The sequence below is a fragment of the Seriola lalandi genome, unplaced genomic scaffold, assembly GCF_002814215.2.
Source record: "Seriola lalandi dorsalis isolate HSWRI2012SDOR001 ecotype SW California unplaced genomic scaffold, Sedor1 jcf7180002054615, whole genome shotgun sequence".
Classification (NCBI taxonomy): domain Eukaryota; kingdom Metazoa; phylum Chordata; class Actinopteri; order Carangiformes; family Carangidae; genus Seriola; species Seriola lalandi.
The window spans coordinates 111578-121577 of NW_019525168.1; the positions used below are offsets into that span (position 1 = coordinate 111578).

The following is a 10000-nucleotide window of genomic DNA, read 5'->3' on the forward strand; positions in this document are numbered from 1 at the left end:
ATAACAACATTAACAGATGGAGAGGAGAGGGAGAACCGGGGGAGAGGAGAGGGAGAACCGGGGGGGGGGCAGGAGGAGTGACAGTGAGAGAGCTGTGAAGAAATGAAAGACAGAAACAGAGAGAAAAAGACATGAAGCATCAATATGACGCAGAAAGATACTGTACATGTCTGTTAGTAAAGAGAGACAGAGAGACAGACAGAGAGAGACGGGGAGAGAGAGAGAGAGAGAGACAGACAGAGAGAGACGGGGAGAGAGAGAGAGACAGAAAGAGACAGACAGACAGAGAGAGAGACAGACAGAGAGAGAGACAGAGAGACAGACAGAGAGAGACGGGGAGAGAGAGAGACAGAGGCAGACAGAGAGAGAGAGAGAGACAGACAGAGACAGACAGACAGAGAGAGAGACAGAGAGAGAGAGAGACAGAGAGACAGACAGAGACGGGGAGAGAGAGAGAGAGACAGAGACAGAGAGAGAGAGACAGGGAGAGAGAGAGACAGACAGAGAGAGAGACAGGGAGAGAGAGAGACAGACAGAGAGAGAGACAGGGAGAGAATAAGTGAATCAGGAAAAAGGGAGTTCCTGGTGTTTCATTGATTCTCTTACATTTGTTCTCAGTGAGACCGTCAATAAATCATCATTCATTGACCAGAACGAGGCTGAGACCAGAGACCAGAGACCAGAGACCAGAAGAGGACTGAGACCAAAAGAGGACTGAGACCAGAACAGGACTGAGACCAGAGACCAGAACAGGACTGAGACCAGAGACCAGAACAGGACTGAGACCAGAACAGGACTGAGACCAGAGACCAGAACAGGACTGAGACCAGAGACCGGAACAGGACTGAGACCAGAACGAGACTGAAACCAAAGACCAGAAGAGGACTGAGACCAAAAGAGGACTGAGACCAGAACAGGACTGAGACACAAACTCTGATATTTGTACATTAACAAAATGGCTGCAGATCGGTGTGACAGCTGAGAGGGGAACAAAGTGAGGACTGAGACACAGTTGCAGGATTAAATGATCCTAACCTAGACTGAGGAAGCAGCGGCTGCTTTTCAACACGGACAGTGAAAGGAAGGAACAGGACAGGTCTGTTATTTGTCTGCCCACCTGTTGATGCTCGCTCCACTTCCTGGAACAGACACAGTCAGACGCAGGAAGGTTTGGAGTCTGTCCGTTACATTAGCTGCTTTGGCAGCGAGTCAACACATTCAGAGTCTTTCATCTGTTGGACAGAGTGAAACAGAGGAAGAGGCTGGATCCTGAACTGACGCTGGTCATGTAAACTGATTTGTTTTATTAAATGTAGAAGACGAGCCGTTCTTCCTGGTTCCTAACTGTTAAAACACACAGACGCTCCAGTGACAATAATTCACTCAGACAGTAGAAATCAGAAGCATGAGTCTGAGCAGCGGAGGAACTCTGCATTGCCTCAGCAGCTGAATCATTCCTGTCTCATAAATGACCAATTTGTGTCTGTTTGGAGCATCAGGGAGCAGCTGACAGGTTCTCCAGGTTCTCCAGTCAGTTACTGCTCTTTCAGACACAGTCCAGGGCAGTGACAACTTTTATTTACTGAGAAATTTAAAGGTTTGTGAACGAAACTAAGATTAAACACCAGGGTCCGGCTGCACAAAACTACTTAAGGTTTAATTTCTCTTAAGGTGAGGGAGTTACTTAAATGTGTTGCACAGAATCTCTTAAAATGTTTCTTTAGTTAAGGAAAAGTACTTTGCTGCAGTGAAAGAGATTTTATGGCAATAACATTCTACTGTTTCCATGCAGACTGTTGATTTCTATTAGGTAGATAAATATGTACTTTATTCATCCCCTGGGGGAAATTCAAGAATTTGTTCCTGACATTTTTCCCATTAAGAGAATGGAAGGAATGTTAAAAATCTCCAGATAGAGCAATAGAACGATAGATACAACCTTAAATATTTAAGTGAACATTTTAAAGAAACCTTAACTCAGACTTCAAGGAAAATCTTAACTTAAGGTGTTTTGTGCAACTGTCCCCTGGTTCTTAGTTTAACACCTGTGGAAGTTGTCTTTATATTGAAACAGCCCATTTGTTATATCAACAGTCTGACCAACAGTGTGTCCAATAGAATTATTATTATTTTAAACAATCAATCACAATTTTAGTCATTTATCAAGAAGAAAAACAAATATAAAGACGTGTTTGTTTCCATTTCTTAGAAATAAATTAATTACATTTTTTTTCCTGCTGGTTTAGACAGATATTTACAGACAGTCCTTTGTTTTTTATTGTTTTAAACATTTTAAAGATTAAATTCATCCAGTTACAGTAACAAACACTTTTACTTCTCTCTCCCTCCATCTATTCACCGTTCTCTCTCCTCACCTACAGTATCTCTCCATTTCCCCATATTTCTCTTCCTCAGCAACAGCCCCCGCCATCTGTTTCTCTTCTGTCCTCCCACTCCATCTCTCCATCTCTTTGCCTGCTCTCCTCTCTCCCTCTCTGGTCATGATTGATAACAGCAGGGTCAGATATGGAGCAGGGAGCTTCCTTCACGTGTTTCCTCCTCCAGAGCGAACGGCCTCAGACGTCACTCTCACACTGACACATGGACTCACACAGAGCCTCAACCATGCACTGATGCAGTGAAGCTGCAAACACACACACACACACACACACACACACACACACACACACACACACCTCAACAGCAGACACAATAAAGCACATTATCAGCTCCAGTCTTCTCCTCACACCCACGGACACAGAAATCCCTCTAGATTCATTCCTTCACATGCAGCTCGGTCTTACAGAGCAGAGGATCCTGTGGCAGCGTTTCCTCTATGATATTAAACAGTGTCTGACTGTGAAATAAATATATGATAAAAAAACATCATTAATAATTTCCCCTTAGAACAGCAAATAAATTCAGCGTTTCCCCTATATTCTCTCAGACTACATTATGAGAACATTTATACACCATCATTAACATCAACGGGCGACTAATGATCTTCACTGGCACACTGTGTGAGCACAATAACACCCAACGTTATCTTGAATTGTTTGAAGCTAACCTTAGTGTAGCGTGGCTCCTGTGGGGAATAGGGCAGTGCATAACAAGTGAGCGGCAGAAAAGTGATGGGGAAGCGGTGAATGGAGCGGAGCAGAGGGAAGCTTAACAGGAAGTTGTCAGTATGGCAGTAAATGTACAGTATGAGATGCAATGTCAGTTAATAAATGCTGCAGCTTCTCAACACCAAGAAAAGTTGAATGTTGTTTCACCAACTGCTGGAAAAGTGAAGCAAACACCTCCCCAAGAAAGGCTAATGCTAACAGTCGGTTTATTGGCTGCTATGTAATGTTAGCTACATTCATAGGAACTCACGTTAATCAGCTGCTGGTCATTACTTCCTGCGTGTCCAGTGTTCCTGTTAGTAATTACAGCAGAGCCAGTGACCAGCTACCCGACTTAGCCACAGTGATATTACGACCTCACTTACCTGTCCAGTGAGGAAACGTCAGGTAAAGCTGAGGCTAGAGAAAATGTTTCTCAATGCAGAAGCTACTGTTCACTTTCATTTTCAATAAATGGTGCGAGTTATCTTCTGTGTTGTGGCATTTCATTTGTGACATTAATTTCTACAGATAAATGTCAAAGGCTGTAAATGAAGACACAAAAGACAAACATGAATCATCCCGTCTCTAATGATTCTGAAGTCGTTTCACTTGAAGTTATTCTGACTGGCATGAAAACGGGCCGACACCGACATTACTGCCGATATCTGCAGTTGTTGCACAATTAATCGTAGCATCACTTTCCAAGAGTCTGTTTCCAGTAACCTGATCACTGCTTCACCTTCTGCCAGCTCTGAGTTTCCCATCATGATCTATTACCAATAAATCTTTCATCTGTTTTACCTTCCCTCCTCAGGACCGACACAGAGGAGCAGACATGAATCTGCTCCTGAGACGTGTGGAGTCTGCCTCTATTCATCAGCAGGAACCGAAGCGCTGAGCTCAGCAGAACCAACTCCAGCCTCAACAGTGCGACGGCAGGCTAATATGGAAACCTAATAAACAACACATCACGTCTGCGCCACACAAGTTCTACAAATTTACACACAACCGCACAATCACACATGCAGACTGTGAATGTGCAGAGAAACACAATAAGAAGCAGAGCAGGGAAACAAACACACAGCAGCCTGATTCACAAACACACACAATAACAGTCTGGTGATTCAAATGAGACTACCGCAGAACAGATTTTACCTGTATTTCTATAAATGAATGTAGAGTAGAGCAAAGACACAATGCTTTTTATTTTTAAATCTGTTTTTTTTTTTTTTAAATGTTTTTTTCTTTTTTGGTGGTGCTTGATATTAACTTTACTATCAACAAGCTGCTTTCTAAAACATTAAATAAAAAAATGCTTCGTGAAATTATGATGACTGGTTATCTATCTATCTATCTATCTATCTATCTATCTATCTATCTATCTATCTATCTATCTATCTAACCTTTTTAATGTCGTTTTTTTTTTAAGTTGAATAAATGTGTGGTGTTTCCAAACTGAATGAGTAATTGTGTTAAATAATTGTGATCTCAATATTGATCACAATAATCTTGATTATGATTTTTTGTCATAATCGAGCAGCCCGAGTGAAGATATAGAAAATCTGGACAAAATGAATATTCCTATAACGATGACAGTATTTAGAGAGGAAGCAGACAGCAGATAATAACCTGGTGACACCTTCTGGGCCGTGTACAGGTAAATGTACATGTAGGTAAGGCAGGTGTCATGTCTGCAGGTCGTGGTGCGTCACAGCAGACACTAATGATGAGTGTCATACAGGACGTGAATTACTGCCTCCAGCAGATTGGGGCCTTACAAATGGATCGAACACAGTCAAAATGCTGAATATTCCAACAGTGTTTTGAATAACATAAATGATACAGGGAGATAATGTGTATCATCAGTGGCAGCTTCATGCCAGCAGCTGTTCCTACCACATGAGAGTGTGCTGGGGGAGTAGATGATATATCACTGCAGCACACTGAGGAAATGCTACATGTTAATGTAGTTAGCATCAGAGTAGAGGTCAGAGCAGAGAGCGGTCAAGTCATAAACAAGCAGAGAGCATTATGGGACATACTTTGAGACGGCCTAAAGCGAGGGACACGGTTCAGTGGAGCTGCTGAAGCAGCCGGGCGTCCATTGTGTCAAATGTTGTGGAGCTAATTATCAGAGATCGTCTGTCCTTCATTACAGACGATGTAACGATGGACGACGCCTCTGTGACGTCACCCACAGGTCTCAGAAGCTCAGAGTGAGCTGCTCCACCGCCGCCATCTTGGCAGTGTCTGACTCCGCCCCCTGACTCCTAGCTAATCCAAATATGCACAAAGAGGCAGGGCATGTGCTGAGGCTTTGGTGCATGCGCTCACCCACCTGTCACTCAAAGAAGCCACACCCTCAATCCTCCATAACTCTAGCCCATAATAAAATGTAGACAGGTGAGTTATATAAACAGCTGTCATGAGAGAGGAAATTAGCTCCAGAGACCAAAACAGTTTTTAGAGTAAAGTTGGACATTTTAACATGGGAGTCTATGGGGACTGACTCACTGTTGGAGCCAGACTCTAGTGGCCGTTTGAGGAACTGCAGCTTCTGGTTCTTCACTGTTGATGCTTCATGTTTAATGAGAAGTCATGTGGTCCTGCTCCGTCACATACTGAGGTATATGCTGCTTTCTGTGACTGTAATACTGTGTTAGGTGATCTGTTAATAACAATACAGACACTTGATCACAGGGTGTCAAGTGTTGAACCTGAACGCAGCTTTAACCACTTGTATCAGGTCCTCTTACTGTTTCTCCATTACTTTCTGTACCTACAACACATCTGACTAATAATCAGTTTTACAGAAGGCTGACAGTAGGAACTGGTGCAGTCAAACCGCCTGAGGAACAGCTTCTGCTGGTGAAACCATACTATATATTTTAATGATTTTAGTCTTTGCTCATTTTAACACACTGCTAAATAATACATGAACACTCTCACACACAAGCAGAAGCTTATTTGAGCCTGTAGCAGGAGCACATACATGAGTTCAGTCTCAGCTCTGTGATTTATGACGGTGAGAACGAGTTTGAATGTTGAATTTATGACGCAGAAGTTGTAAACAAAGAGATATGAGTTAGAGACATATAGAGATATACAGATGTAAACACCCCCTCAATACTATCTGCACTTTACACCCCACTGTACCTACAGCTCTCTCACACACACACACACACACACACACACACACACACACACACACACACACACACACACAGGGTTTCCTCAGTGACAGATAAACAGCAGGGGTCCATTAGATCACTCAAACAACAGCTTGTCTTTCTAATGGACACTTTATTTGTCTTCTCCTCTCCTCCGTCATCCTGCCTCCACAAACACACTTCCTCATTTTTCTCTCAGTCTCTCTCTTCATGTTGTTATTGCTTCGCCCGTCTCTCTCTCTCTCTCTCTCTCTCTGTCTCTCTCTCTCTCTCTCTCTCTCTCTCTCTCTCTCTATCCAGTTTGTGTTTGCTGTAACCATTGTGCATCTTCCCGCTCTCTGGTGGAGCCTGCCTCATTCTTTCTCTCCATCCTTGCCAAGAAAACAGTCTCTCTCTCTCTCTCTCTCTCTCTCTCTCCAGCTCTCACAGCCTATACTCCCTCTTCCTCTCTCCACCATTATTCTCACGCTCTGCTCTGTTTCTGTTTCAGTCCCTGTTTCCCACCATCAAACTCCCTCCCGCTCTCTTTACCTTTCCCATTATCTAACTGTTTCCCTCCCACTGTAACTCTCTCTCTCTCTCTCTCTGTCTCACTCTCTTTCCCACTATCTCACCCCCCTCCACTCTCCACAAGACTTAGGCCCTTAAAAGGAAGTGGCCCTGTCCTGCTTATAGCTGCATTGGTGTTAACCCTTTCCCAGTGTCACCAGGTTTACTGACGCCATTTAACCCCTTAAAGCCTGACTGTGTTTCAACATGTCACAAACAGAACGAGACCAACTAGCACTTATTTTCATTATCAATCATTATCACTGATTATTCTCTATATTAATCAGTCATTCATTTTCTCAATAAAATGTCAGTAGTTTAAAAATAATGAATAACTGATGATTTCCCACAGCCCATAGTGATGTATCCAAACACAAAAAAAATAAAATAAATCGACTAATCATTGCAGCTCCAGTCAAAACGTCTGCAGTAACCCAACTTCTCTAATAACACGTTGAGTTGTGAGATAAATTCCTAAATGAAGCACTTCACCTCAAACCTATACATTTATTCTGGCTAACGTGAGATAACGGTGAGCTAACGGCTGCCTGATAACAGCAACACGGACGTTTTTGTTTTTAAGTCTTCAGCTTTATGTAGTCGACTTGTGTCTGATCTGTTCAACAGTTTGGTTTGGGTCAAGCTGCACAGAGCAGTGAGGAGTTGATTCTCAGTGGTATCTGCAGTACCAGCAACCTCTCTACACAAATGTGAGTCATTTATTTCAAATTTCATATTGAAAATATTACTTAATGTGAGGGCGAGGTGCAGCAGGTTAAAGAATATTTACTGAACTAAGGGACAGAAACTAAATCAGCTTCACTGTTTACCATCAACACCTACAACACCTCTACAGAAGCTTTACTTCTCCCTTTGCTTGTGTTAGTACATGGTGTACTGTGTGGCCCAAAAACACAATAACAAAATAAAGATCAGTTTAATCAGTCAACACACCACGACGAACTCTACAGACAGACAATTAACTCAGCTTTACTAAATAAATGATGCTCACTTCACATAATCTGATTAAGTGTTTACATAAGGAGTCCTCGGACAGAAACTCACAGGCCGTACGGCTTCATCATACAGCGGCTCCTGTTCTTTGGCAGCAGCAGTAATCACAGCACACACTGACGTGCCATTTAGCAGTAAGTATATTACAGCACCATGAGAAAGTGCTTATTTAGTGTCTGTGGAGATCCAGCAGTGTTGGTGCTGTGTCACTTCTATCACTGGACACCAACCATCAAACACACAGGCAGAGACGAGCTGCTGAATGAAGACCAGACAGTTTTCAGTGTCAACTTCATTTACAAGCGATTAGTGAACCTGTTAATCCACGACCTGAGCGCTGCAGAGGACACGCTGCTCTGAGCCAGTCGTCACATCAACGTTCATTAGTGAGCACAGATTATGATCACTGTCTGCTCTGAACCTACTATGAGTGAGACCAACCTAAATAATTGACCGGGCTGGTTTGTTTATGGGTTGTTTTCCCAGACCTCCTCTCTCAGTGGGACACATTTGTGAAAAGAACTACATTCAAACTTTATTCATCTAACCCAACTTCAAAACTGACAGACAGATTAGTTCCTGTCAGAGGCAACAGATCAACAAACGTGGGTCAGGAACAACAAGCAGCAGGAAGTAGAATTAATAAAAATAATACACATAAAATAGATGAAAGTTAAGATATAGGTTTCGCCATCACCAATGATTTCTGCTGGTGCAGTGTAAAGTGAACTGTACAAACCAGCTCACACTCTGAATACAACGCTGTTGTTTCCAAACGTGAAAACACAACAATCTGTTTAGTCTGGTGTGTGCAGCACCCACCACTGCTGCATTACAACCTTCAGGTTCGACAGGTTCCACCACGTTATCAGTGATGGTCTGTGTGATTATAAACCTGCAGGAATCCCTGTTCTCCCCTTATCTAGCTCTGAGTTTATGTTCACAGCAACATTCACAGAGTCAGACTCATCTCATCACTGACCTGTTTCATTCAGAGGTATTGAGGAGAACCAGGGAGAGGCGGGCTTCTAATTATTTTAGGTCCTAACACAGTTTAAGATCAGCGGTCGGCAAGTCAGTTCGACCTCGGGCCAATTTTTCTCTAATCCATTAGATTATGGGCCACAACATAATCAAAGGCTAATTCAAGATATATTGATAAAAGTGCAAAAGGAATTGACCTTGTTACTGTTCAAGCAACAGAACCTTTGGAACATCCTTTCACAATTTTTCAGAATAAAAGTCCATAATAGCTTGAAATAAAGCATCGCTGCAAAAAAAAAAAACCAAACAAACAAAAAGAAAAGTTTCTTGCACTTTTATTTTCTAGGAAAAATCGCTCAAGAGGAAGTGATTCTGCATCATATTATCAAAATAATCTGGCGGGACAGGTATTATTGCTGGAGGGCCAGCTTTGGCCCGTGGGCCGCCAGTTGCCGACCACAGAGAGCCTGGAGACGTCACATGGACCAGCTTTATCTGGTATTATAGTTTTATATGTAGCAAAGGTAAAAACACATGAATAATTACAGTGACTCTGGTCTGAAGCATCAACTCTCCACACGACGAGTCCAGCAGTATGTTTTCATATCTCCAGGATGACGCTTCCCGCAACACACACACACACACACACACACACACACACACACACACACCACAGTATCTCACAGTATCCGAGTCCTGAGCGCCGGTTCCGTGTTAAACTGTAGTGACATTAGCAGCCGGTCTGCAGGGAGGACGGTGCAACATGCTCTCATCAAAGCACTGGAGTGTAACGTAAACACGGCCCATCTGGTCTCACATTACGTGACCATTTACAGTCACAGAGAACTCCAATCCTCCACATTCAACCCTATGTTTACAGGCAGCTCATTTACCCTCACACTGCTGGACTTCCAGCCTGGGGGCACCACCTGCCGCGCCATGGAAACCAGGAACGTACACCAGCATGTCGACTTTACATCTATCTGACCATTACATCATGTTTCTACCAGCTACAGAACATCTCCAATATCAAATCATTATTGCCATTCACTTATCTGAAGGTTATTCACACATTCATCTCATCAACTCCCCGTTTACATGTCTCTCCAAGATTTCTCTCTGTTTCCTGCAACTCATAGAAATTCTGCAGCTAGACTCCAAACTGGTTCCAAA

General features: G+C 42.9%; 1 protein-coding gene across 1 annotated transcript in view; it reads right to left on the reverse strand.

Annotated features, from left to right (window-relative positions):
- Positions 1-10000, reverse strand: part of prkar2aa (protein kinase, cAMP-dependent, regulatory, type II, alpha A) — a 42686-nt gene that overhangs the window by 19047 nt on the left and 13639 nt on the right. The window lies entirely within an intron of this gene.